Source organism: Balaenoptera musculus, chromosome 15 (genome assembly GCF_009873245.2).
Source record: "Balaenoptera musculus isolate JJ_BM4_2016_0621 chromosome 15, mBalMus1.pri.v3, whole genome shotgun sequence".
In the NCBI taxonomy this organism is placed as follows: Eukaryota; Metazoa; Chordata; class Mammalia; order Artiodactyla; family Balaenopteridae; genus Balaenoptera; species Balaenoptera musculus.
The window spans coordinates 59721402-59747864 of record NC_045799.1 but is presented as its reverse complement, the minus strand read 5'-3'; the positions used below and the strand labels follow the sequence as shown (position 1 = coordinate 59747864).

The 26463-nt window shown below is 48.4% G+C and overlaps 1 protein-coding gene across 4 annotated transcripts in view; it reads right to left on the bottom strand.

The window, feature by feature from the left end:
- Positions 1–26463, bottom strand: part of SNX29 (sorting nexin 29) — a 569335-nt gene that overhangs the window by 182064 nt on the left and 360808 nt on the right. The window lies entirely within an intron of this gene.

Genomic DNA, 26463 nt, shown 5'->3' with positions numbered 1-26463 from the left:
AGGACTGTTAATCCTACTGAGATCATCATGGGTGTGTAAAAGCATGTAATTTTGGAGCTATAGAGGCCTAATTAGGAGCTGAGAGGCAAGGTATCAAACGTGCAAAGGCAAAAATATGCATCATCACTGTGATGACCATCACGCACAGACACACGGTGTGTAAACACAAAGGGAAATGTCTGTCCCCCAAATGGCTCTATCCTCTCCCCTCACATGTGTGAGCAATTTAAGGCAGCCGAACATGACCTTCTCTTCTGATTCAGAAGGGCCCCATGAGAACAGGATTGGGTGCAAGAAACTAAAACGCCTGGCGGAATGGCAATTCTCACCCAGAGCAGACAGCGAATGGCCAGCACTTGTAGATGCTCAATAAGTCGTGATGTTATCAGACCTTGGGAATGAGCTTCCTTTTGTGATAGGATCGAATTTGAACTGGAGAGAACTTAAGACTGTGTAGCAAAACTAAGAAGAACCAAGAGGGATAGAGAAGGGTGCGGGGTGACGAGGGAAAGTTTCACACTGTGCACCTGTCAGGGCATTCTCCTTATCCTCAATCTTCATCAATCGTGATAAGGATCCGGGGGTGGGTAATGCTCCTTGCCCCCCAGATGAGGGAACTGAGGATCACAGAGGCTGAACTTGTCCAAGGCCACACATGTAGGAAAGGGATACGAATCCAGGTCTGTCCAGGCTTTTCTGCTACAAACCCTTAGCAAACAGAGGAAAAGCCAGCTCAAAGGTGACAGGAGAAGGTGAGACTTGGCAAAGTCTTGCCTGTACAGAGGATAAGAAGACATTAGAAGATAGTCCTTAGAGAAACAGCAGGCTCCTTTTGGAGGCACGAGGATGCAGTGGTTATGCAGCCTGGGCTCTGGGACCACACGGCACAGGATCCAAGCCCGAGCTCCTGACTGTGTGGCCACGAGCAAGTCACTTGACTTCTCTGCATCACACTGTCCTTGTCTGTAAAATGGGTATGTATAATACTAATACGCACAGGGTTGTTCTGAGAACAAGAGGAGTTGATACGTGTAGAGCATGTGGAACAGTGCCAGGCAGGTAGAAGGGTCTCCTTGACTGACCTGTGCGCTATAATAATATGACAACTATTGAGAAGTTGTCTGTTATCCTTGACACCAGACACGAATCTGCCTGCCATTGGGGGTGTCTCATCCCATACATGGCAGCCCTGAGGGAGAATGGCCCAAGCTGAGCCCTTTCCAGGTTCCTGGAACTAAGCAATTCAATTGGGCTCCGGGTTGCAGGCTTTGTTAAGGAGCTGCTGTTGAGAGATTCTTTCAAGCCCAACAAGGAGAAACCCACCTAACCGCTTGAGAGAACATCAGTTTCAAAAGATCAGGAGCTCCCTGGGCTGGGGGTAGGGGTGGCCCTGCTGTTAGAGGGACTGTTATTTTCCTCTGGGTGGCTGGGGTGAGAGCTGGTACAATCTATCAGGGGAAGCCACGGGGCTGTGTGTACTGAGATCCCTAAAGACACCTACATCCTTTGACCCAGAAATCACAGTCCTCTGTTATCCAGAGAAACAAAGACGCCAACCAAAAGGATCTAAAGGTCCAACTACAGAGGAATGATTCAAGAAATTATGACATGTCCATATGAGATGCCTGGTTTAAAAAGACACGAGTTACACACACACACACACACACACACACACACACACTCATGAAGGTACGAGCACAAAAATAATTCTGGAGAAGGATCTAAGAAAATAACAGTGGCTATCGTTGATAACAGATTAGGAGTGGGATTGGGGAGAGAAATGATGCTTATTTTTCATTTGCTATCTTTCTGGAAGATTAAAAAAATTTACCTTTTGAGTGAATTGCTTTAAAAGAATTTAAATGTGCTTTTCAAGAATGAGATAGCATTCCACGTGCAGTTATGAAAACATCTCCAAGATGGACCATCATGTGAAAGCAAAAGCAGGGTACAGACGGTGGGTCTAATACACTACCTTGGGTGCGAAAACAGAGAATGAAGAATATCAAGTTGTATTTGTTTGTTTTTGCATCAAGAAGGTAGAGAAGTGAAGTTCAAGGCACCAATCAAAGGGGCACCAGCCTGTGGGTGCTAGGGGTGGGGGTGGGACCCAGGCAGCAGGGTGGGAGCAAGGGTATTTAGCCAACACTCTTTTGTATCGTTCGAGTTTCAAAATAATCTAACAATTAAAAATGTAAACTAAAATGCATTATCCCACCAAAAGAGTGCTTTTGATAAATGTCTAATGGCATAGAAAAAAAGCTCCTGGTCTCTGTTTAATAAAAAGCCGCTATGGGGAATTCCCCGGCGGTCCAGTGGTTAGGGCTCGGCGCTTTCACTGCCGAGGGCCTGGGTTCAATCCCTGGTTGGGAAACTAGGATCCTGCAAGCTGCAGGGCACGACCAAAAAAAAAATTTAAGAAGAAAAAAAAAAAAGCTGCTACAGACTGCAAATGCCTAGTGCGAGTCTTAAATATAACTCATAATGACTGTGGATCAATATTAGGATGAAAGAGATCCGAAAGACAGTGGGGTATCAGAGAGAGGGCGGTCAGATGGATCTGTAGCATGGATCTGAACTTTCCTGTACTTTCTACAGTGAAGATGCATTAATCGTGTAAACACTAACAGATACACATTATATTGTGTATATATACATACATAATATACACCTGCATAATTATATACATAATACATTACGCATTACTGCGTAAAGTGAATAAAATAGTCTTTCCAATCCTCCCCCGCAGGATGGGAGAGGCTGTGCCTTCAGGTCTTCTATTAACGGGGGATGAACGAGGGCTAAGGCTGGCTCTGAAGCGCCCCCTTCCAGACACCAGTCTCCCCTCAGCGCTTCCACATGGAACCCAGTGCCTTCTCTGGCGGGGCTGCAGGGTGGCTCTCCACCTCTCCTCTCTGAGCTTTCCCTCAGCACCTGAGCCTGGGGAAGGTTCTTCGGCACAATGTGAGGATCAGGTAAGCAGATCGGAGGAAGGACCCACAGACTGTGAAGGCACCAGTGGCCTCATTACACTGCCTTTAAATGCAGCCTCGTCTCAAACGGGATGTGAACAGAGCTTGGACCCAGGGAACCTCGTTCACAAGAAGCAAGGTTCTGACTGTCTGCCCCACCAGGCTGAGGGGAAGGGTGACCAGAAGCAAAAGATAAGGTGAGGTTTTTAAGGACAGATGTCACTCTACAATGATATGAACAGAGAGCTTCTTGAAAACAATCAATTTTTAAAAGAAAGTATCTTCCTGACAGATAAATTTCCCTTCAGGGATGCTTATTTGTAGGGGGACCCTCTTGGACAATGGATGTTAAGTACCTGGGAGTTATTAAATCCTCCCAACTCAGGAGTTTTTCTTCTTTTTTAAAAAAATTTTTCCTTTTTTAAACATTTTAATTAATTAATTAATTTATTTATTTAATTTTATTTTTGGCACTTTGGGTCTTTGTTGCTGTGTGCGGGCTTTTCTCTAGTTGCAGCGAGCAGGGGCTACTCTTCATTGTGGTGCGCAGGCTTCTCATTGCGGTGGCTTCTCTTGTGGCAGAGCATGGGCTCTAGGCACACGGGCTTCAGTAGTTGTGGCACGCGGGCTCAGTAGTTGTGGCTCGCGGGCTCTAGAGCGCAGGCTCAGTAGTTGTGGCTCACAGGCTTAGCTGCTCCGCAGCATGTGGTATCTTTCTGGACAAGGGCTCAAACCCGTTTCCCTTGCACTGGCAGGCAGATTCTTAACCACTGTGCCACCAGGGAAGCCCCCAGGACTTTTTCTTCTGATTACTGGCATTATTGGCATCAGCAAGCCAGGAGACATTTGTGTGTCTGCCTGAGTTCAGGGAGGCTGGCTGGAAAAAGAGTCCGTGAACTTTCTGACCTCAGTGGAATAGATCTTAAAAATCAGGCCAGGCTCTACAGCAACTGCAGGATGATAATTGATGGCCAAACTTATTAAACATCTTAACATGCCCTCTTTTCATTCTGTCTACCCAGATTGGAGCTAGATAGCATCTGGGGTTTACAGTAAGCATCCAGAAAGCTGATTTGACTTCATATTCTGGTAGTGAAAGACTTGTGGGGTAGAGATTTTGTAAGAAAAATCAACTTTCCATTGATACTGGCCACAAACATCCCTCGTGCCTCCCTGAAGCCCTGGGGAGTCTTGGAGGACACATCTCTGCAATGGAGGGTCCTTTCTGATTCCCTCCAACATGGAGCACAAGTACATGTGGTTGTCCTCATTTGCTTCTCCCTGGCCCTGCAGAGAAGGCGGCTCATCATCTGGCCTGCGGTCTGGGGGTTCGGGGGTCAGTATGTGAGTGCAGAGAAAGGCAGAGCCCATGGCTGGAGAAACAGAGCAGCCAGGATTTCTGGGTCTTTCTGTAGCAAACACCCCAGGCGCTGCATACACAAGGATGTGGAGGGACAGGCGATACCCACAATCAGAATCCTTTTCCATCTCTGGGTACACAAGTCAGCCTCCACTGATCATGAAAGAAGTCACATGGCTCTCTGAAGGCCCTGCGAGAAAGCAACAAAGATGGCGGGCAGAGGGGGGCCAATGTGCATTGAGCATCTACTATGCGCCAATGTATTCGCACATTATTAATCCTCAAATAAATACTGTGAAGGATGTATTATCGCAAGTCATGCTTCCCTCCTTTCTTCCCCCAGCCTCTTTGTACAGCTGGCTCTTTTCACATCTTTTCAGATTCAGCTAAAAGATGACCTCCTATGAGATACCTTCCCTGATCACCGGAAATAAGCAGCTTCCACACTGCCACCCTCTACCATTCCCGGTGCTCAGGCTGCAATTATTCCACACTCTGTATTGGTCCCTCCCTGCGAGCGTGGGGACAGCAGCTTCCACGAAAGGTCGTTCACACAGGCCCTGGCATGTTGTGGGCACTGACTGAGCACTTGTGACTGAGGAAACAAGTGAATGATGAGGGAAGCTCCATTTCCACGGAAGTGTCAATCAAGTTTTAAACTGCTCTGGAGCAAATTCGAAATCATCATGCATGAGAAGGATGAGTTAGTTTGGAGATAAGAGGAACCAAAGGAAGAGAACCATATTCCTTGTCTTCTAATTACAGGGCTCTCGGATTCACTGCTCAAAAGACAAGGCAAAAAGGCAGACAATACAGGACAGCAAATCTTTGTCCCAATCATGAAAAAACACCCATAATTTATGTTTTCCAGTCACTTTCTCACACATCCCTCTTTTCACATAGCCTTTTCTTCAGCAATTAGCTCTCACTTTGCACTGCCAGAAACGACAACTATTTCCCATCCCACCAACACCTTGCTTTCTCTTCTCACTTTTTAAGAAGGAACAACATGTGAAATGCATGGCTCTGTCTCCAGCTTGGTCGCTGGGCCAGAGGACAAACAGGCTCAGGGCTGCTGCTTTGAACACAAAGCAGGCCTGGGCTTTCCTCCCCTCAGGGAGGCTGCTGCCAGGTCTGGACCACTTTCAGGGTTGGTTGTGTGTTTATCTGTTAATTTGTTCTTTGTTTTACAAATATACAATTAGAGGCATCAGCTGAGGCCCGAGACTCTCTACTGGGAGTAAAGAACTGGCAAATAAGATCTTTAAAGAGTCTTTAATTCAATCCTCTGAGTAGCCCTGGAAGCTTGCATAAAGGCAGGCTAGCACACTTCTGTGAATTAGTTTTTGATGTGTCTGCTTTTCCCAGAAAGACTCTTGAGGGCCTCGGGAACAGTATTCTCAGAACCCCAGATGGTATCAGGCACATACTGATTGCTCAGAGCATGTTCCCAATGGATGGATAGATGTACAGATGAACAAATAGACAGATGGGGGACGGGATGGTTGGAGGAGGGCAGGGATGAGAAGGGAGGGGGCGTGAGAAAATTATCTAATTTACTAAGAATGGACATCTAGTTTCTTTCCACGCAATTAAGATGCATGGACAACATACGTACAAAGGGCTTGCTAAGTGGCAGTTACTCTCATCGTTCAGGGGCAGAGTTCAAGGATGTTGGACAGAACAGACAGGCGTTTGGGGCCCAGCAGTCCCCACGCACGCGTGAAGGGCCAGCTGCTCCAACACAGATGCACACACTGTTACTCACTTAGTCTGCAAATCCGTACTAGGTTCCTCTTATGGGCCAGACACTCTGGGTACCAGAGAGGCAGCAGGGAGCAGGGGAGATGAAGGCCTGGGGCCCATGGAGCACACAATCCATCCAGGGAGACAGTCTTGAAATAACTGATAGCACAATTACAGTGTGAAAAGTCCATGGAGAAGAATTAAGATAACTAAGGTGTCTGGGAAGGCGATTCGGGAAAGAGGTTTGGAGGGACCGGCGCTGGAGCTGAGGCCTGAGGGAGGACGGCGTGGCTCTGGTCTTTGCTCAGGTAGAGGGAAGCCTCCAAAAGGATTTAAGCAACGGAGAGACTGGGCAAGTCCCCATTTGAAAAGTCACTCTGGGCAGCAGACAAGAGGGAACAGCCAGGAGGCTGCTGAGCGAACACGCACACCCATACACACACACACTCCTACGCACAAACACACATCCACACGCACACACACAGCCATATGCACACACACCCCCATACACACACACACTCCTACGGACAGACACACATCCACATGCACGCGCACACACACAGCCATATGCACACACACCCCCATACACACACACACTCCTACGGACAGACACACATCCACATGCACGTGCACACACACAGCCATATGCACACACACCCCCATACACACACACACTCCTACGCACAAACACACATCCACATGCACGTGCACACACACCCCCATATGCACACACACCCCCATACACACACACCTATATGCACACACCCATACACACACACACTCATATGGACAAACACACATCCACATGCACGCGCACACACACAGCCATATGCACACACACACCCATACACACACACCTATATGCACACACCCATACGCACACACACCCACACCCATACGTGCGCACACACCCATACGCATACCCATACGCACACACACCCGTATGCACATACCCATCCATACGCATACACCCATATGCACACACCCATACACGCACACACACCCATACACACACACCCATATGCACACACACCAATATACACACACACATGCACACACACCCATACACGCACACCCCCCATACACACACACCCATATGCACACACACCCGTACACACACACACCCATATGCACACCCACACCAATGTACACACACACATGCACACACACCCCCATACACACACACCCCCATACACACACACCCATATGCACACACACACCCATACACACACCCCCATACGCACACACACCCCCATACGCACACACACACATGCAGATGCCATCTCAACTTGGCACACCAGATAATTTGCCAACGTCTGCCCATTGCCTTTTCAGCAACAGATTTTTTTAAGCCTCACCTGTAAAGAAAGTACAAATCCACAAGGGTCTCCAGTTTCTCTAGGCTTAATTACTAATTAAGTAATTACTAATAGAAAGTATTAGTAATTACTAATAGAAAGCTATTCTTCAGTTATTAATTCTCAGCCAATCTCTAGCGAAAAACTTAGGCTTCTTAAGAAGGAGCTGAGAGCATTCGACTCATCTAAACCCTCTCCTGCTACACCTGAGGACACCCAGGGCTGAGGAGTGGCTGGGTCCCCCCACTGCAGGTTTCTATGGCCCCACAGCACAGCGGGGGTCATGCCTGCTCCTGACAGATCTCCAAAGTTCCTAGTAGGTGCTGCAAGGGCTTAGTGGCCAGAGCCTCCCCTCCCCCAATGCCCTTCTTCAGCAAGAGGAGCTTCTAGGGACTTCCCTGGTTGCCCAGTGGTTAAGACTCTGCACTTCCACTGCAGGGGGCGCAGGTTCGATCCCTGGTTGGGGAACTAAGATCCTGCATGCCATGCAGCCAAAAAAAAAAAGAGCAGCTTCTATTATACTTTGACCCATTTCTCATATCGAGTTTCCAAGGCAGAGCTCCTTTTAAAGAAAAGGGTACACAAGCATGATTTACTTAAGAAGAAAGAAGTTTAGAAAACACTCAACAAACTGCCTCATTTCACCTTTAACTCCCATTGAACAGCCAGAGAAATGGAGGCACAGAGCAACCAGAAGATGCCAAGGAGAAGCAGAGTTGTGCAAACTCTAGAATCCAAAACTGCTCTCACCAGGATTGCAGTGTAAGCGGAGAGTGAATGTAGGATTTCCTTAAATACACAGCAAACACAACTGAAACTGTCACTTAGAAATTAGCCAGGGACCACCGAGCAGCATTTAACAGCATTAAGATGTATCAAGGAGGTTTAAGCAGCAGGTCTGCGGAGCTCACTACTGCAGACAGGAGCAGATCTGAGTCTATCTGGGTTGATGCGCTGGAGACACTAGGCCGGAAGGACAACAGAAGGCCCCCCTCCAGGCCTGTTACCCCAAATGCTGTCTTCCTGCAAACAGAACAGCCCTCATGAGCTCGCACAGGCAGGCGTGCTGCTGGGGGAAACCCTCCAGGGTGGGGTGGGGAGGGGGCTCATTCATTTTTATATTCCTGATCCCCAAATCCAGTACCTCCCCAGAATCAAAATCAACAGTTGGCAAACTATGGCCCAGAGGCCAAATCCAGCCTGCGTTTGTAAATAAATTTTCACTGGAACACAGTGACGCTGGTATGACATGTGTGTATCACCTATGGCTGCTGTCACACTCTATCCCCAAAGTTCAGTCCGTGTGACAGAGACAGTACAACCCACAGCACCTAAAATATTTACTCTCTGGCCATTTACAGAAAAAGTTTGCCAACTTCTGCTGTCGTTGATGGTTGAACAGATGTAGAAAAATCATCAGTAATTTCAAGGAAACACTTCCTTCTTCTCGGGGGGGAGGAACAAATGTTTGAGCTTCACAGCTTCGTGAAACGACTTTCAGTACTTGAGCGTAAAGAGAGGCCCCAGATCTGGATGGAGGGGGAGGGATACGAAATGACATTTAAGGATCCAGGCCCTTATTTACATTCATTTACATCATCCTCACAGCAACCTTTTAATGTGAGGATTTCGTGTCCCATGTTCTACAAGAGGCTCAGAGAGGCTCTGCGATGTGCCCATGGACACAGCAAGAATTCAAACCCAAATTTGGCTGAAATCCGAGCTGTGCTCTTTTTACTACACATGCCGCCTCCCCCCAAAGAAACAAGGGTGCAAAACGAGAATCCAGGCTAATTCCTGAGGGAAGGAATCTGTTCCTTGTAACGGGAAATGAAGACACTCGGGCAGTCAGAGCATGTATACACCTGCGCTCCCTGCGGCTACTGACACGTCTGGACTGTATTTCTGCCATTACAAGTGTGATGATTACATCAGCAGATAAGCAGGCACTGCTGACTTGCAGATAAAAGCAAAATGACTCTGGAATGTTTCCTCCCAGGGTTCTTTCTGCGGATTTAATTTCTACCCCTTCCAAATAAGAGAGCCACACCCTAGAGGCTGCTTCAGGTGCGTGAGGTGGGTTGGAGGGGTGAGTTTCTCAGGAAGTTCTTTAGTGATTCCCTTTGGCTGCCCAGGTCCTTTAGGCTGGTGTCTAAAGGTCAGGGAGATCCGGGCTTTGCCGGTTACTAACCGTGAAACGTATGCCCCAGTTTCCTCTTCTGTAAAGTGGGGCCAGCACTCACCCACCCCAACCTCTGCAGCGTCCTGTTTATAAGCTGCCCAGCACGCTGCCTGTGCCGTTACAGTACCTCGTCCTCAGCTGCCATTTCTTACCTTCCCTGTCACCTCCCTGCGGGAAGAGGACAAAACAAGAAGGGGAACTCGGGCCAGCTCCAGACTTTAGCGACCTTGCCTTCAGCTCGGGTGTTTTTTTTAATCAGAACCCATTTCCCACTACTGAGAATTCACCATGTCTCCTGATCTGTCTCTGGGGCAGCACAGGGCCGCCCACCAGCTGCTCCGAGCAGAGCAGCACCGGCCCCACCAGCAAGAACGGGCACTCGAGCAGGCTGTCCGCGTTCTCCTCAGCCCAGCATTTCTAGCCCCATCCAGCTGTGCCACAAGGAGCAAAGAGAACTGATGTAGTCCAGTGCCCCTCCCAGCCAGTGCTAAGGCACCGAAAACTGAACGGCCAACTTGGTTTCTACACGTCAGCAACAGAAACCTAGACGCTACTCTCTTTTATTGGATCTGCCCGCTCTGCTGGAACAGAAAGCTTCCTATTTTATTTCTTACCCTTCAACTCCCCTCTTATTAAGACTGAGCTTGTATTTCCACATGTCTGTGAATATGGCCCAGGCTGAAAACGCACCTGGGGGTTTTCCCTTCCCTGTACTTTCAAGATTTCGATTTTTGGGGTAAGCAAACCACTTTTATCGATTGACGTTTGGCCAAGAGGCCCAGCGTTAGCGGCAGCGCCCTGGCTGCTCTGCAGGGCATCACCCTGGCGGCCGCGGGTTGGGGGACGCGGTGGAGAGCACAGCAGCAAGGGCGCAGGGCACGGACGCCAGAGCCCAGCGCCTGGGGGCCCTCTTTCCAGTGTTGTGAGCCTGGCAAGTGGCCCGACCTCTCTGTGCCTCTGTTTCCTTCTCTGCAGAATAAATACAGCAATTCCACCTCCCTCGCAGGGTTGTCCTGACAAAGAAGTGAGACAGTTGATGTCAAGTGCAGGGAAGAGAGCCCGGGAGCCGGGGCTCCAAGCACAGCCATGGCTGCATCACCCAGAGCAGCCCAGCACACGAAGGCCCAGCGGGAGTCCTCGTAAGGCCGAGTACACTGGGCTGGGCGTGGAGGCGGATCTTACGCTTCTGGAAGGTCTGAGCGCCTCTCACTCACCACACCCACAGCGGCTCAGGTCAGTCCTGGAGGACACGGTCCATCTGGCTGCCTCACTTCCCAGCACAATGGACACCATCTGTGTCCTCTACACGAGAAAACCCAGAAAGGTGACTTTGAAAAGTCACCCAGAGGCATCTCGTCTTGTCTTTTTTGTCCATCTAGACCTATTAGCACCATTTGTCAACACGGCAGTCAGCCAAAGCACATGGCTTTTCCTTTGTTTGCATGTTTGCTCCTGAGGCTTGGGGCAGCTGGAGACCATGCTGGGAGGGGATCACAGGCCACTGGGCACAGCTCCCATGCACGTCACTCACCAGGGAGAGGGGCTGCTGGGGCCAAGCTGGGTGAGAGCCCAGGGCTCTGCCCTCCTCCCACCCACCCCAGCCCCTGTGTCCTCTTCTCAGAGGCCTGGAGCCCCGTGGGACACAGCTTGAAACTCACCACCCTGGAGAAAACCTCCAGTTCCCCGAGTAGGACAATCCCCAGGCACAGCCTCCAGGAGCTCTGGATTCACTCCTGCCACCGGCCATGTCCACTCCAGGTTCCTTCCTCACCCAGTTCCCCAGACTTGTGCCTTTCAAGGTTGGCATCTTTCAAACCCTACAAGGCTGAGGTGCCTCCACTCAGCAAAGCCTTTAGAACCTGACGTTCCTCTTTTACAAAGAGAGCTGAAGGCTGCCCCGTGGTGTCCCCACGGCACTTTGTCCATGTGGCTGTTACGGCCCCTCCCACGTGCATGGAGATCACTGGTTTACTCCCTACTTCCCTAGACACCTGCAAGCTGACCGGGCACCAGGCTGTGCTTTCACCCACCTCGGACACCCAGGACTTATCATGGGGCCTGGCAGCAGGGTAATAATCCGTGATGACATCTATCTTTCTATCCTAACAGAAAGGTCTGGAAGGATAAGCACCAAACTCACCAGGACGGTGGTCTCTGGGGAAGGGAATGGACCTGAGGGTGACTGACAAAGAGATCTTAACATAATGTCTGAATATTTACATTCAGAATGTATTCATGTAATACATGTGCCTTCCAAAACATTTTTTTAAAATAACAGCAGCTGTAATGACTTGAATGGTGGCCCCCCAAGTGGTATGTCCATATCTTAAGGTCCAGAACCGGTAAATGTGACTTTATTTGGAAAAACAATTTTGCAGATGTAACTAGGTCAAAGATCTCGAGATGAGATCATCCTGGATTATCTGGGTGGGCCCTAAAACCCAATGACAAGTGTCCTTAGAAGAGACACACAGAGAGAAGCAGGAGAAGGCCATGTGAAGACAGAGGCGGAGATTGGAATGATGTGGCCACAAGCCAAGGAATGCTCAGGCCCGCTAGAAGCTAGAAGAGGCAGGAAGGCTCTTCCCCTGGAATCTCCAGATCATACCTGGCCCTGCCGGTGTCCACACTTTGATTTCAGACTGCTGGCCTCCACAACCGTGAGAGAATAAATGTGTGTTGTTTTAAGCCACCAAGCTTGTGGTGACTTGTTACATTTATTGATCTCGTGCTCGGTGCCCGGCCCTGGGTTATACATTTTAAATGCGTCATTACCCTGAGGGGTTGATACTATTATCATGCTCACTTTATAGATGAGGAAACAGACACTCAGAGAGTTGACTTAACCTGCTCAAGGGCACAGGGCTGTAAGTGCCAGAGCCAGGAGTGGACTCAGGTGTGGGGTGGAGAGTCCACAATGGGCTATAACACGCAGTGAAAGAACACGGCTTTGGGATTTGACAGGTCTGGGCTTGCACGCTTACTGTGCCATCCCAACCAAGGCCCCCGACCTCTCCAAGCCTCACTCTCCTCAGGTATAAAGCAGGCAAGTAATACTTCCCTGCTAGGCTTATTATGGATTAAGTGAAATAATGCAGATAGAGTCTGGTGTACTGTATCCCAGGGCTGGGTACAGAGAAGGCACTCAGCAAGCATCTCCTGAAGTCATGAATAAGGTCGGGTCAGGGTGCTACACACAGGCAGGGAAGGTCATGTCAGAGGCCGGGGGTAGGAAATGGCTGGAAGACATGATCTTCCGTGAGGAACATGCTGACTACAGGTGCAAACTATTTCCTACATTCACTCACCCAACCCAATCCACTGTGCTATCGGCTCTCGGAAACACCAGATGGGTGGGAGGATGGTTGGGTCAATCGATTCCACAGAACAGCTCGGGCAGCTGGTCAGCCTTAGGGGTTCCGCTGTGCGAGAGTAAAAGGTGATGGCCTTGATGGCAGAAAGGGAGAAAGAACTCTTAAAGCTGAGCTCCTGTCCTTGAGCACTAAAAAGGCCCACTCCTGAACCAGCACCCAGACAAGCTGCCGTGTGACGTTCAGCGATGAACACCAGCAGTAACTCCAAAACAGCACCTTCCAGAAATACTCACATGTCAAAGTTAACAGCCCTGCTGCACACACACACCAGTGCCTCCCAAAACCAGCCTAAATAATGGCCTCAGCATGGCTGGGCAGCTGCCACTTGCTGCCACTGCTGACTTAGGAAGCCCATCACCAACACCCTCAGTTAGAGCCCCAGACCTCTCCCCGCAGAGATCAGACACGACAACCAGTCCTGCCAGGGAGAAATCTGTCTAATTTTCAATCTGTCTTTTATCAACAAGCAATAAATAATGAAGTTCTGCCCATTAAAGATGCCAGGGACAGTGCAATTTAACATCTGTTTTATAATTACATCTCCCAAAGTGCGATGTGTCCCCAATCCCCTTCGAAATTGATGACTTCCCAAGAAGATGCTTTTGGAACCGAGTCAAAGCAGCAAGAATACAGTCCTAGACCCACAGCCTGGTCCCTGCTCTGTTTCTAACATGCTGAGTGGCAGCAGGCAAGCCATTTCCCTGCTCTGAGCTTCCATTTCCTCCCCAAGGAAAGGAAAAGGCAGGATAAAGCGGTGGACTGTGGCTGTTTGCTGCCCAGCACCCACTCCCCTCCCGGGAAGCCACCCCACCAAGAGATCTGTGTGGAACAAACCCTACCCAGCCTTGATCCAAGGGTGAGCACCAAATAACACAGATCAGTCAGCATATCCTGTCCTTGTGGCCACATGACTGGTTCAAGCTGGTTCAATCAGAGTGAAGCCTGGGGATTTTGCTGGCTATGGTGGACAGTCTCGTTCTTTCTCTTGATGATTACTGAGAAGATGGGACCATGGCTCATCCAGCTCTGAACTTTTCAGTTGCCTAATGTAACAAATTCCTTGCTCTGCTGATGCCACTGTGGCTTGGGTCCTCTGTTTCTGCCACTGAAAGCATCCTAACTGATACAGAAACGATGATCCCTTCCAGGTGTGGCATTTATTTTATTTTATTCCATATGTTTTCCTAGGAAGGTCAAGCCCTCAAAAGAAAAACCCAAAGGAAAGCCTTCAATCCTTGCTGCCAAGGAGAGACTGGAGCTACTTCAGGACACAGACCATGTCGATCTTGTCTTTGGTCTCCGGTTCAAAGCATAGTACGTGGAACTCGGGAAACTGAGAAACTCCACATACATGGACTGAATGGATACATCAATCAGACGGAGGTCTGCAAACTGTGGGCCCCTAGACAAGCTTTACTTCTCTAATGAGCATCGCCATCAGAGCCACCGTAACTACCACCAGTATCACGGTTCAGTGAGTGCTACCCAGGCGCCAGGCACCAAAAGCTCTGCAGAGATTATCTGACTGAGGTCCCATCACCACCCTAGGAGGCAAGTAAGCGGCCACCTCTGGAAGTCACCAGGGCCAGCCACAAATAACTCTGCTCTTTCTAGGTGCCTGGTAGGACTGCGTGTCCTCACTCACCTGCAGTGACCTGCGTCCAGGGGACTTGCTTTGCCAATGAAATAAGAGAAAAGTGATGTGGCTCATACCCAGGTGGAAGAGAGAGTGTGTGCTCGGCCAGGCTGTTCTGTCCCCCTACCACAGCCTGGGTCTGGGTGTGAGAATGATGACAGGATGCAGCGGAGGGCCAGCAAGCCGGTGAAGGACATGCAACACGGATGAGACAGAAACCATTGTTTTCTATAGTGGCATTTTGGAGTTCTTTGTTACTGCAGCATAACCCAGCCCACCCTGACCAATATACCACACCCCATTTTATAGATGGGAAAACTGAGGCTCAAAGAGGTGAAGGGCCTTGTGCCAAACCATGCTGTTACTGAAGCAGAGAGGCACGTGTAGGCCTGGAGAACACAGACTTGGCCACTGTCGCTCAAGTTCTGAGGAGCTGTGATCCACCCCCGCCCTGCAACCAGGTGACTCAGGGCTTTCACTGCCAGCCTTGCCCACACACTCTTGGTTGGAAACCCCGGGCACTAGGAAAACGGAGGTGTTGGTCCCTCTGTACCTCAGAAACCAAGAGTCCACCCTGAAACAGCAAAACTGACAAATACCAAGTTCCCCAAACCCCAAGACATGTGAAAGTAGAGACATGTAAGAATATATACAATTCAGTATAATAATACAAAAAGAATGGAGGAGAGGGATGAAAGAAAGAAAACAGAACTACTACGGAAGACCAGACCAGAGAACATCAGTATGCAGAAAGTCCTGCCACAGAATTTCCAGATCATAAATTTCTATACAATCATTTCTCTATAATCAAAAAGCAGCAGTAATTTTGACTCAAATGCCTCTTGACCAAAGAGTGAAACAAAACTAGTTACAAGATTCACTGTGTCCACAAAAAAACAAACAAACAAACAAAAACAAACAGTGAATGCTGAGAGGAAGCACAGCTTCTCCTGGCATTAGGACCTGCGAGAACGCTCTCCCATGGGTGCCCCTCAAGGTGACAGGGATGTGGATTAGTGGGTGTCTTCAGCGTAGTCCCAGGCTAGGCAGCCTCCTAACATATGTCCCGGTGGCCCCCGTCCTGGCATTCGTGCCCTGTGTCATCCCTTTCCCTGAGCGTGGGTGAGCCCTACTGACTCACTTCTAACCAACAGATGAAGGCAGAAGTGATGGGAAACCAGTTCTGAGGTTAGGTTATAAAAGACCGCGACTTCCATCTTGCTGGTCTCTCTCATGTTTTCCTGGCTCACTCACTTCGATGAAGCAAGTGGCTATGATGAACTAGGGTGGTGAGAAACGGCCTCCAGCCAACAGCCCGGGAGGAACTAAGGCCCTCAGTCTAAGAGCCCCTGAGAAACTGAGTCCTGCCAACAAGCACACGGGTGAGTATGGAAACAGACCCTTCCCCCATCAGGCCTGAGATGTCTGTGGCCCGGACCCAGAGAAAGAACCAACTAAACCACATGGATTCCTGGAACCATAAGATCGTAAATGTTGCTATTTCAAAATGTTGTTTCTGCCTCTACGTTCTGGGACAATTTGTTATGCAGAAATAGACAACTAGCACAGTCCCTAAACAAGTATAATGATGAGTTGTGTTCACTGTTTCTGTGTTACCCCTTCATGAATTGTTGGCATACTGCCCAATCCGTCCCAGTGATGCTATGGGAACCAAAATAAGGGGGCCTAAAACTTTGATCCTGTGATAAAACAAAGAGGAGTACTTCCCACATATCAGTCTGTCACAAGGCACCGTCGTGATGTTTGCCACGTTCGCGTACTACCTGCACTATTGTTTATTAATGTTATTTTTTAAATCAACTCACCTTTCTTAGTTATAAAATTTACTCAAAAGGAAATCACTCTAGCAAATAGAAAACCAACTACACTTGCTATATAGAGAAGGCAAACTGAATCCAATCAAACCAAAACTCTATTAAATTCTAGGTGTCAGTGGTTCTCAGCACCATCTGCGTTAGAATCACCCGAGCCAATGAGGGGGGGCCCCGACCCCACTGCAGAGATTCTCCTTCTGCGGAGCTGGGGTCTAGATACCCCAGAATAGATACTCGTAGCTTACGGGCTCTGGTGAGGGCCTGGATGCCATCAGCTCAGCTCAGCTCACGTGAGTGTCTCCTCCACCACACTGCTGACTAGGAGGGCCCAGGGAACAGTCCGTTCTCTGCATCACTGGTGCCCAGGTCAGCCCCCGACACATGGAGCATGCTATTGCATTATTTATGCAGTGAATAGATAAACGTGGTATCATCCTGGATCCTGGGGATGGGCAAGATCGGACCGCTGTCCAGGGGGAGAAGTGATATTCCAGATGGGGGCCCGGGGCAGAGGGGGCAAGCCTCCTCCAGCCAGCCTTCGCTGTTCCATCAACAGTTTCCCCGGTTAGGACAACACAAATTCTCTCTGTGACTGATGGATAATTTCATACTCAAATTGGAAACGCTTAAACTGAGACATCACGGAAATCGGGGTGGGAGACATATGATAGTTCCCTGAACATGACAGCAAATAAAAAATGAAAACAGCAATGTTGATCATCTCGTGACATATAAATCCATGGTCCCTTGTCGGTGTAGGGAACTGGCATAGAATGTTTCGCTTCAGTCAAATTCATCAAGTATTTTCTTTCTTTTTTGTTTTTAAATAATTTTATTTATTTATTTTTGGCTGTGTTGGGTCTTCATTGCTGCACACGGGCTTTCTCTTGTTGCGGCGAGCGGGGGCTACTCTTTGTTGCGGTGCGCGGGCACCTCATTGTGGTGGCTTCTCTTGTTGTGGAGCACGGGCTCTAGACGTGTGGGCTTCAGTAGCTGTGGCACACAGGCTCAGTAGTTGTGGCTCGCAGGCTCTAGAGTGCAGGCTCAGTAGTTGTGGTGCACGGGCTTAGTTGCTCCACGGCATGTGGGATCTTCCCAGACCAGGGCTCGAACCCGTGTCCCCTGCACTGGCAGGCGGATTCTTAACCACTGAGCCACCAGGGAAGCCCCATCAAGTATTTTCTGAGCATCCATAGTCAGGGTGCTATGGTGGGAAGTGAGAACTAATATTCATTCATTTATGCCACAAATATTTAATACTCTTTACCAGGTACTGGGGACACAGTCAAATATACAACAGACAAAGGGAGACAGCAAATCAACAGCTCTATGCCAAGCAGTGATAAATGCCATGAAGAAAAATAAAGCAGGGGGTGGAGGTGCTACTTTATTCAAGGTTATGATAAGCTGATATTTGGCCCCGACTTTGGATGATTTAGACGTATTATCTCATTTAATTCAAACCTCATACAACTCTCTCTTGTGGGCATCACCCCATTTAGGGATGCGGACATGAAGACTCAAAAAGTAAGACCTACCAGCTCCACACTTACTAGTCCTAAGGACTTGGGGACATTATCTATCTTACTTGTGCCTTAGTTTCCTTATCTCTAAAATGGAATCAGTAATATCTACTTCATGGGCTTGCTACTACATGTAAAACACTTGGGGAAAGATTTGGTATATAAAAAGTGCTTAATAAATGTTACCCATTGAAGGTAAGAGTGTAAATGTCACTCCCACATTTAAGGACTTCATTATCTGATGGAGAAGCCAAAAGATACACCCATGAAACTAGTGGATGATAATATCCATGAACGCACCACACTGATTTACACCACCAGTCCCCCCGCCTGATAGGCCCATCTTCCCGACCAAGTTCTACTCATCCTTCAAAACCCAAGTCAAACCTTTCCTCTCTGAAGCCTTCCAGGACAACCCCAGCAGTTAATTAACCCAACACTGTGCCACCATTACACCTGATTCTACATAATTCTCTTATTTGTTTGTTACTTCAGTCATTCAACAAATACGTATCAAGAGCCTGCCCTCTGCCAGACCCTCCTCATACTCCACTGCAATTACGTGGTAACATGTCTCTGTGTGTCCTCCACTGGACAACAAACTTCTGTCCAGTGGCAGAAAAAAATCAACTGGGTATAAGTCAACAGAACAAATTCATTAATAAGTAAACAAAGGACAACATAAGAAAAGTAGACAAAATGGGTGGTTCAGAGGGGGAAAAGGATTACAGGAATTCAGAAGAAGTTAAAAATAGAAACAACTCAGTACTGACCAGGCCACTGAGGGCTTTAGAATGAGCTGGATTTTGAAGGGTGGGGAAGATCTGGAAGGGTGGGAAGAAAGGAGAAGGCAACACATACCCAAACTCTTAGAGTAAGGATCTCTGGGAGAGGGACACTTGTATTTTATACTCTCTTCAGTTGTATAGTACTTAATTTCTTTCAAAAATAGATTCTTATATTATTTGTGTAATAAAAAAAAATTTAAAGCATGTCTTCTGAAAGACAAAAGGCAGAGAAGCAAGGCAATGCAAGTAGAAGGGCACAAGCAAAGGTGAGGGGCAGGATTCCATGGCCCAAGAGCGAGAGGCGAGGACAAGGCCAGGGTCAGGTCCTGCTGCAGCATCTGCCAGATTCTTTCTAAAACAAGGCTAATACTATATATAAAATAGATAAAAAACAAGGACCTACTACATAGCACAGGGAACTATACTCAATACCTTGTAATAACCTACGATGGAAAAGAAATCTGAAAAAGAATATATACAACTGAATCACATTGCTGTACACCTGAAACTAACACAACACTGTAAATCAACTCTACTTCAATAGAAAAAAAAAGGCCCAAAAAAGATCTGCATGTACGGAGGCACCGGGAGCCACAGCTGGCTGTGAGTCTCGCTGTAACAGGGGAAGCAGGTGATTCTCATTGGAGGCACATGCTCTCATGCTGGCAAAGGCCATGACACTCTGGGACAGAAAAAAAAAAAAAAAAAAACAAATCTGAGTGGACACAAGGTTTTTCTGACTTTATCAAAAGCCTTGTCAAAGTCAGATCTCAAACACCTGGTTGGCAACATCCATCACATCTCAAAACACGGCCACCCACTTCGGTGTGGATAAGGCCCAGAGGTTTTGTGTATCTGGGAGAACACAACTTGAACCCTGGTCAGCAAAATCCTTTTCCTCAGAAACAAGAGCAGCAGCTCTGCAGATCCAATGGGCAGGAAGGCTCAGCGACCCCACAGGCAATTCCAAGATGTTACCTGTCCCCTCAGGAAGAGGTCATTTTCAAAAGAACAGGCAGCCAATGGTTTGGCTTGGTTTCCCAGAAAAGAAGACAACAACAGATCTAGGCACAATCGGCTCTGGATCCCACAAACCAGCTGACCAGGGAATCAACCTCCATGACACACACAGTAAAAACAGCATTTATTTCCACTGGAAGGTTACATAAATCCACTTCAAGGAGATTGGGAACGCTTCCAGAACAAACTGTAAGATCCCTCTGATGCCCAGATGCCACTCTCCACTTTGGCAGCCCCAAGTTAATGATGGACCAGGAGAGAAAGAAGAAGAGATGGGCCTTTTTTTCTTTTTAATATTATAAAAAATAGGAAGAAATCTTTAAAAAAAAAAAAAATGTGAGTCACATGCAATTGGTGGGGGAGGAGGACTAATCAGACGGGAACTCTGTTATTGTGGAGAAAGATATTTATTAAGAAATAAGCACATATAATATATTTAGAGGGTTTATACAAGTATAATCACGTGGTTATTACGTATCCTTGGAGATACAGCGTGTGTTAATTTAGCAGAAATAGAATCAATTAAATTAGGATTTAGATGGACATGTCTTAGTCAGTAGGAGTGACAAGGCACAGTGGAGACAGGATGGAAGAGGTTGGAGAGTCTACATCTTGAGGATGACAAAAATGACATGAGTCAAGGACAGCACCACAGTCTGACAGCATGGGACAGAGGTCCAAGCCCAGGCCACATGGTTGCTTGAGCCTCAAGAACAGCTTTTCCAGGCTAACAACATAAGATTGAGACACTTACATGCCAATAAAATACACAGAGGTTAGGAGCCAAGCAACCCAAAGTCTTGAGGTTGAACCCGCAGGAGCGGTGAGGGTAGAGTCTGGGAGCAGCTTCCACAGAGGCAAAGAGTGAGATCAGGGCTACCATATTAAATACAGAAGAGCAGGCCTTGTTTGCTCTTTGCATAGTAGGTGTGGGTCATGAGCTCAGGATTTCAGTTCATCCAACTCCGAGTTCCTGGGTCAGATGAAAACAAAAGAAGAAAGAGCGAGCTCCTGTTAGGACGGACGGAGGGGTTAACAGAAGGGGAGCACAGGGCCTGGGAGACCCAAGAGCTCCTTGACTGTTGCTGCCTGTCATTCTTCCTGCTGATGGGGCCTTGAGCAGCGAACTTAAGCCGAGTGATGACGTGGCCACGTGAGCAAGCAGGCAAAATCGGGGGCAAGAGTTGCTTTGTAAACCTGGCCTTCTATCTCTTCTGAGTCAGTGGCAGGAAAAGTCTCTGAGTTACCTGTCTCCATGCCAAGTCACAATGCAGTCAAACCAGAGAGACGCAAGTCAGGCAAAACATATTCTGCTCTCTACCTTCTCAGGGGCGGAGCCCATGTCCTCCACAACCCTGCAGCATGCCCCACACTCAGTGTCAAAACAGCCTCACAAAACACGAGTGACGGACAGGCAGCAAATGCCTCCCTGAACCCACAGCTGAAGTCATTAGGAGCCCAATGTGCACATGTCTTGATGACTCTGTACCTTGCCAGTGCTTCCTACTTGCATCACTAAGGGATCAGCTTTGTGGCAAAGCTTGCACGCGCTGCATCTGCCAATTGACACAAAACTCTGATCTTACTGGAAATGTAATTTCAAAGTTCCACACCCGTAAGCCTTGGGTAGCCAGGCTCTGTCTACCCAAATGCTAAACTGTAGCCCCTCAGGGCTCCCCAGAGGAACCCAACTACCCACAGCCATGAGTGAACCAGGCATAAACCAGGGGCAAGACCTGGGCACATGGGGGCAGACAGACCTGTGAGTCCAGCATTAATGCCAAGGGACGTGTGATCAGGTGGGCAATTTGCCCATCGACAGAAAAGGGTGACTGGGCTCAAAGAGGGGCTTTTATTCTCTGGCACTGAGCTCTTTAAAGTGGGTTCTGCAAGCATCTTTCCGGATGATTCTGTGACAAAAACTAATATTTCTGACTTAAGCCTCTACGTGAGACATATTTTTAGCAGCCTCTCTTAAATGGCACTTTTAAAAATAATCTCCTTCAAGACGGTAGACGATTAGAACACGGATGTCCAAGTGCCGAATTAAAAAGCCTCTTATAATTTGGAATGCGCTGTTTAGAGCTGCTGTGGGACCGCAGACAATTTGGTGCTTGATCATTAGACATGCGGCAAGTGCCACCCAGCTGAAAAATATATTTCTTTTAAGCTCTGGACTTAAATAGCATCAGCCCTCAAATGAGATCCCTCCCTCGGAAGGTTTTAAAGATACCAAGAAAGTCCCAGGAAGCATTTTATTTCAAAGTAGACCTTATTACAAAACTTGGGATGAGCTTTGTCCATCTGTCTCACCCCTGAGTTTTAAATTCCTCGTCTTTCTCTCCCACCAGCTCAGTCATTTCTATAACGGAGGGAAGGTGGCCCATGGAAACACCATGCAGCTTGCAGCGAGGATTAACGGGAAGTCTCTGGCATCCAGCAGCCTCCAGGACAGCACCTTTCTGGATGATCAGATACTGTGGTTAACAGTGTTTCCATAGATACTGCAGGTGCGTGGCCCGACTCAGACAGCAACTGCTCCCTGAGTGACTGTGTGCCAGCCTCTGAGAAGAGGAAAATGAACACAGCCCCTGTCACAGGGCGGCCATCTATCCACAGATTAAAAAAAGAAAAATTCAACACAAAGTGGTAATAGAGAGTGACAGATGCTGGGGCACAAAGTGCCACTGAAACAGATTAAGGGCCAGGCAGGAGCTCAGGAGGGGTGCAAGCAAGAAGGGAGAGTCTGCAAAGACTTTCGTGGAAGCTGATTCTACTGTAAGCCACTTCAGGGAACCCGAAACGGAAAGGATTTGCAGTTTTTCAAGGCAATTGCAACGAATAGCATCGTCATCATGCCACAGAGCAATGTAAACGTCTGTGAAACTAGAGACAATGGGAAGGGAAGGGGGAGGGGAGAGACAGAGCTTGAGACAGTGGCAGAGACAGACTCAGAACCGGGGAGAGACAGACAGACAGAGGCAGAGAAACCAACACGCACACAGGAGGTGAAAGAGAGAGACAGGGAAAGACAGGCAGAGGCAGACCAAGAAAGAAAGGAGCAGAGAGTGAGAAACAAAGAGGAGCAGGGAGAGAGAGACACAAAGAGACAGAAGAAGAAACAAAGAGATTAAAAAACAGAGACAGCAAAAGAGAGCACAGAGAATCCAAGAGAACCACGCAGTCCGCTGTCTGGGAGCCAGTGTGGAGGAGGCCCAAAGTGCCTGGGGTTCAGATGACTGAGACCCCGGCCAGCTGGGGAGTCAGTGGGAGGCCAGTGGGACCCAAGACTGAACGCCTGGCCGGCCACTCACCCCCGGTAGAGCAGGGGCAGGCCCAGTGCACCCCACGGCCAGGCAATGCCACCTCCTCCCCTCCGGGCCCTGTGAATCCCAGGCCAGGGCAGGTTCATGGGACAACCCCGCGCTGCCGGGATCTCCCTGCAGCTGGTGTGTGGGGTAACGAACATGACACGTAACTCGGCCCTAACTTTCCTAAATGCACCCCTTGAAAAATATCTTAGAAAAGATGGTCCTTGGGGAAGTAATGCCTACAAATGCCGGAGCTCCCCTTCATGGACAGCCATGAGGCAGCCTGGCAGAAAGTGTTACAGCAAAGAAGCCTACTGACCGTCCTTTTTCAAGATGGTTTATCACAGCACCCCCTCCTTTTTTATATGCACCACCTGCCTGCACCCTTTGAAACATTATTCTACTCTTACGAAACTCTGCCTTCTCCAGATTCCAAATTTCCAAAGAGCCCGTCTGATATCAAGATTAAGTGATCAGTAGGTTAAGAAAAAAAAAAAAAAACCAACCAACTTTGACGTACAAAGCGAGATGGGGAGACAAGGAAGGGGGAGACGCAGTCACGGAGTGGAATGTGCGAGAGCTTCACCAAAGAGGGATCTGAATCTTTCAAATCCCCAGGAGGGTTGTGCTTGGAGCACAAGAGACACTAAATTTTGCTTGAAATGAAAAAGGAAACAAAACAGAAGAGAAAAAAAGCATGGTGTTAAAGAATGAGATGGTCCTGGATCTGCAATCTGGCGCAACTGTGGAGCTGTGTGTCTCACGGTGAATCCTGAGACCTCTCTGTGCCTCGGTTTGCTAAGCTGAAAAATGGACCTTATTAGGTCCATTATATACTATACAGGGTTGTTCTGAGGGGAAAGGATAAAAATGCACGCCAACACCAAGCACATAGTACATGGCCCTCACCAAACAGACAAGGGAGGGGACAGGTGAGAGACTGGTGACAGGAGGACAAACCAACAGTGCTGGTGCTTTGAATCAGGGAAGCGATTCTACAGACCTCAAGCCACACCAGGCAGGGCGTCTTTTCTGCTTAAGTGGAGGTGACCCACTTAAAGGGTACTTGGGACAAAGAAATAGAGACCCACAGAAGGGGCAGGAAAGAGAGGAATCCAACTTCAATTACATAAAGTGAGACCAAGTTTGCTTCCCCTGTGGGAACAAACTTGCACTTAACGAGTTGTTTTGCCTTCAGCTTTCCCTGTGCTGTGACCGTAATTGACCTCTACATCCCACCAACTTACAAGGTTCTATTTCTCTGTCTCCATTTATTATTCAAAATAGGAGCTGTTCTCCCAGAGAACTTTCAGGGCTGTAATCAAATCCTGCTAAAAGGTAAAAAAGAAAAAAAAAAAAAAACAAAAAACTACAGCATTCATTCACATCTTAACCGGGGGCGGGGGTGGGGGGTGGGTGGGGGGGGGAATAATGAGGAGAGAGTCCTAAAAATACTTACATTCAAAAAAAGAAAAGGAAAAAATTCAACCCTTAATCCTTAAAATAAGGATTTAACCCTTCTCCTTAAAATAAGTGACTTCTTAAAAGTCTACAATATCATGAAAAGACACCACTGAGAAGAAACTGTGTCCCTGCACCTATCTTTTAAAAAATTTATTATTTGGTGCATGGAGTCATCCTCTGCTCTATGAAAATGAAGTTCTCACTTAGCAAACATTTACGGAGCAGCTACGATGTGCCAGGCAGGGTGCTGGGCACTGGGGACTCAGAGATGAAAACGGGGCCTCTACCACGTGCCCGCCACCAAGCACCTTTACCGGCAGCATCTCGTGGAGCCGCCCAAGCGGCTAGTGCCACGTTACTCTCCACCTGATGGAAGAGGAAACCGGGGTTTCCGAATTGGGCAGACCCGGTCCTGACCATGAGGTCCTCAAATACTCCGGCGGTCTGGGAGGAAGTCTAGTCCGGGGTCAGCAGAAAGTGGAAACGAAGGGGTAGGGCAGCCTCCCACAAGAGAGGCCTCTCGTGGGCTCCAGAACTGAAGCTGAGTTTGCGGCTGCCTCCCTCCTCTGTCCCATCTGTCTGGCTCTGGGCAGATGACTGGAGCGGGCCTGAGGCAGTAACAACAAGGTCAAGATGTCCCCTTGGGGCCAATGCCCAAATGGCCAGCTCTTCCCAACAGCCTTCAGGACCGCTTTACTCCCTCCTCACTTCTGGCCCATCACAACCTGCCCGCAGGAGAAGGATCTGATGATGGTTTGAGCTGCCTCTGGGTAAAGGGATGTCACTGCCTTGAAGGGCAATCAGACTGGAAGCAAGAGGGAGCCTGGCAGGAGGAGAGAAGATGGGCTTTCATGTCAGAGGGGCCCAGGGAAAATCTGGACTCCACCACTTACTACCTGTGACATTCCCTCATTCACTCAATAAGTCAACTTATATTTATTGAGCACCTACTATGTGAATCAATGGGATTCAAAGGAAGCAGAAAGAGACATGGAACTTGCCCTCAAGGAGGGGCACCTCATGGAGATACTGATTAGTGAGAGATAAATGTAAAATCACAGCAAGAGAAGAAGGGAGAGATACATATAAACATCACATTCAACACGGAAAATCTGACCTGGTCGGGTTTCCTGAGGAGATGATGGGTAGATACTGAGGGGTGAGTTACCTGGGCCCAGAGCCTTATTCCAGGCAGAGGGGACAGCAGGAACAAAGGCCCCACAGAGGGAGGAAGCAAGGGACCCGGAGCAGAAGAAAGCCGATGGGCTGGGGGCCCAGCACCGTGGTGGAATATAATGAGAAGTCCAGCGGGGCCTGAACCCTTCTGCATCTCAACTGCCATGTTTATTAAAGAGGATGCTAATCCCACTCGACTCACAGGCTTGTCTTCAAAATCAAACGAGAGAATGAAGGTGAAGACCCATGTGTGCCTGACACACTGTCGGAACTCTGACAGATGCTGGCGCTCAGGAAGGGTTTTCCTGCAACAGATGGGGGAGGATGGAAGAAGATGCTAGTCCTCCCAGCGCCCCGAAAGCTTGCACGACGAGATCTCTGGGTCCATACCCAGCCGAGCGGAGCCCCATGAGCTGCCAGACAAACTTCTAGTCTAAATGTGGATTTCACAAGGATGTTATTGACAGCTTTGGTGTAAAAATAAAAATGGGAAGCAACTCAATATCCATCAATGGGGGCCTGGTTAGATAAACCTTGGTATTATCAGTTCAAAGGAATACAATGCAGCTCTTTAAAAGAAGGATGCAGGTCTACACGCGAAGTACAATAAAATGATGTCTAAGGTACATAGATAGGTGGGAGGAAAGTAATATACAGAACAGGGGATAGAGCCGCTACTGGTTGTTAAACGTGTAGGTGTGTGTGTGCGGCTTACTCA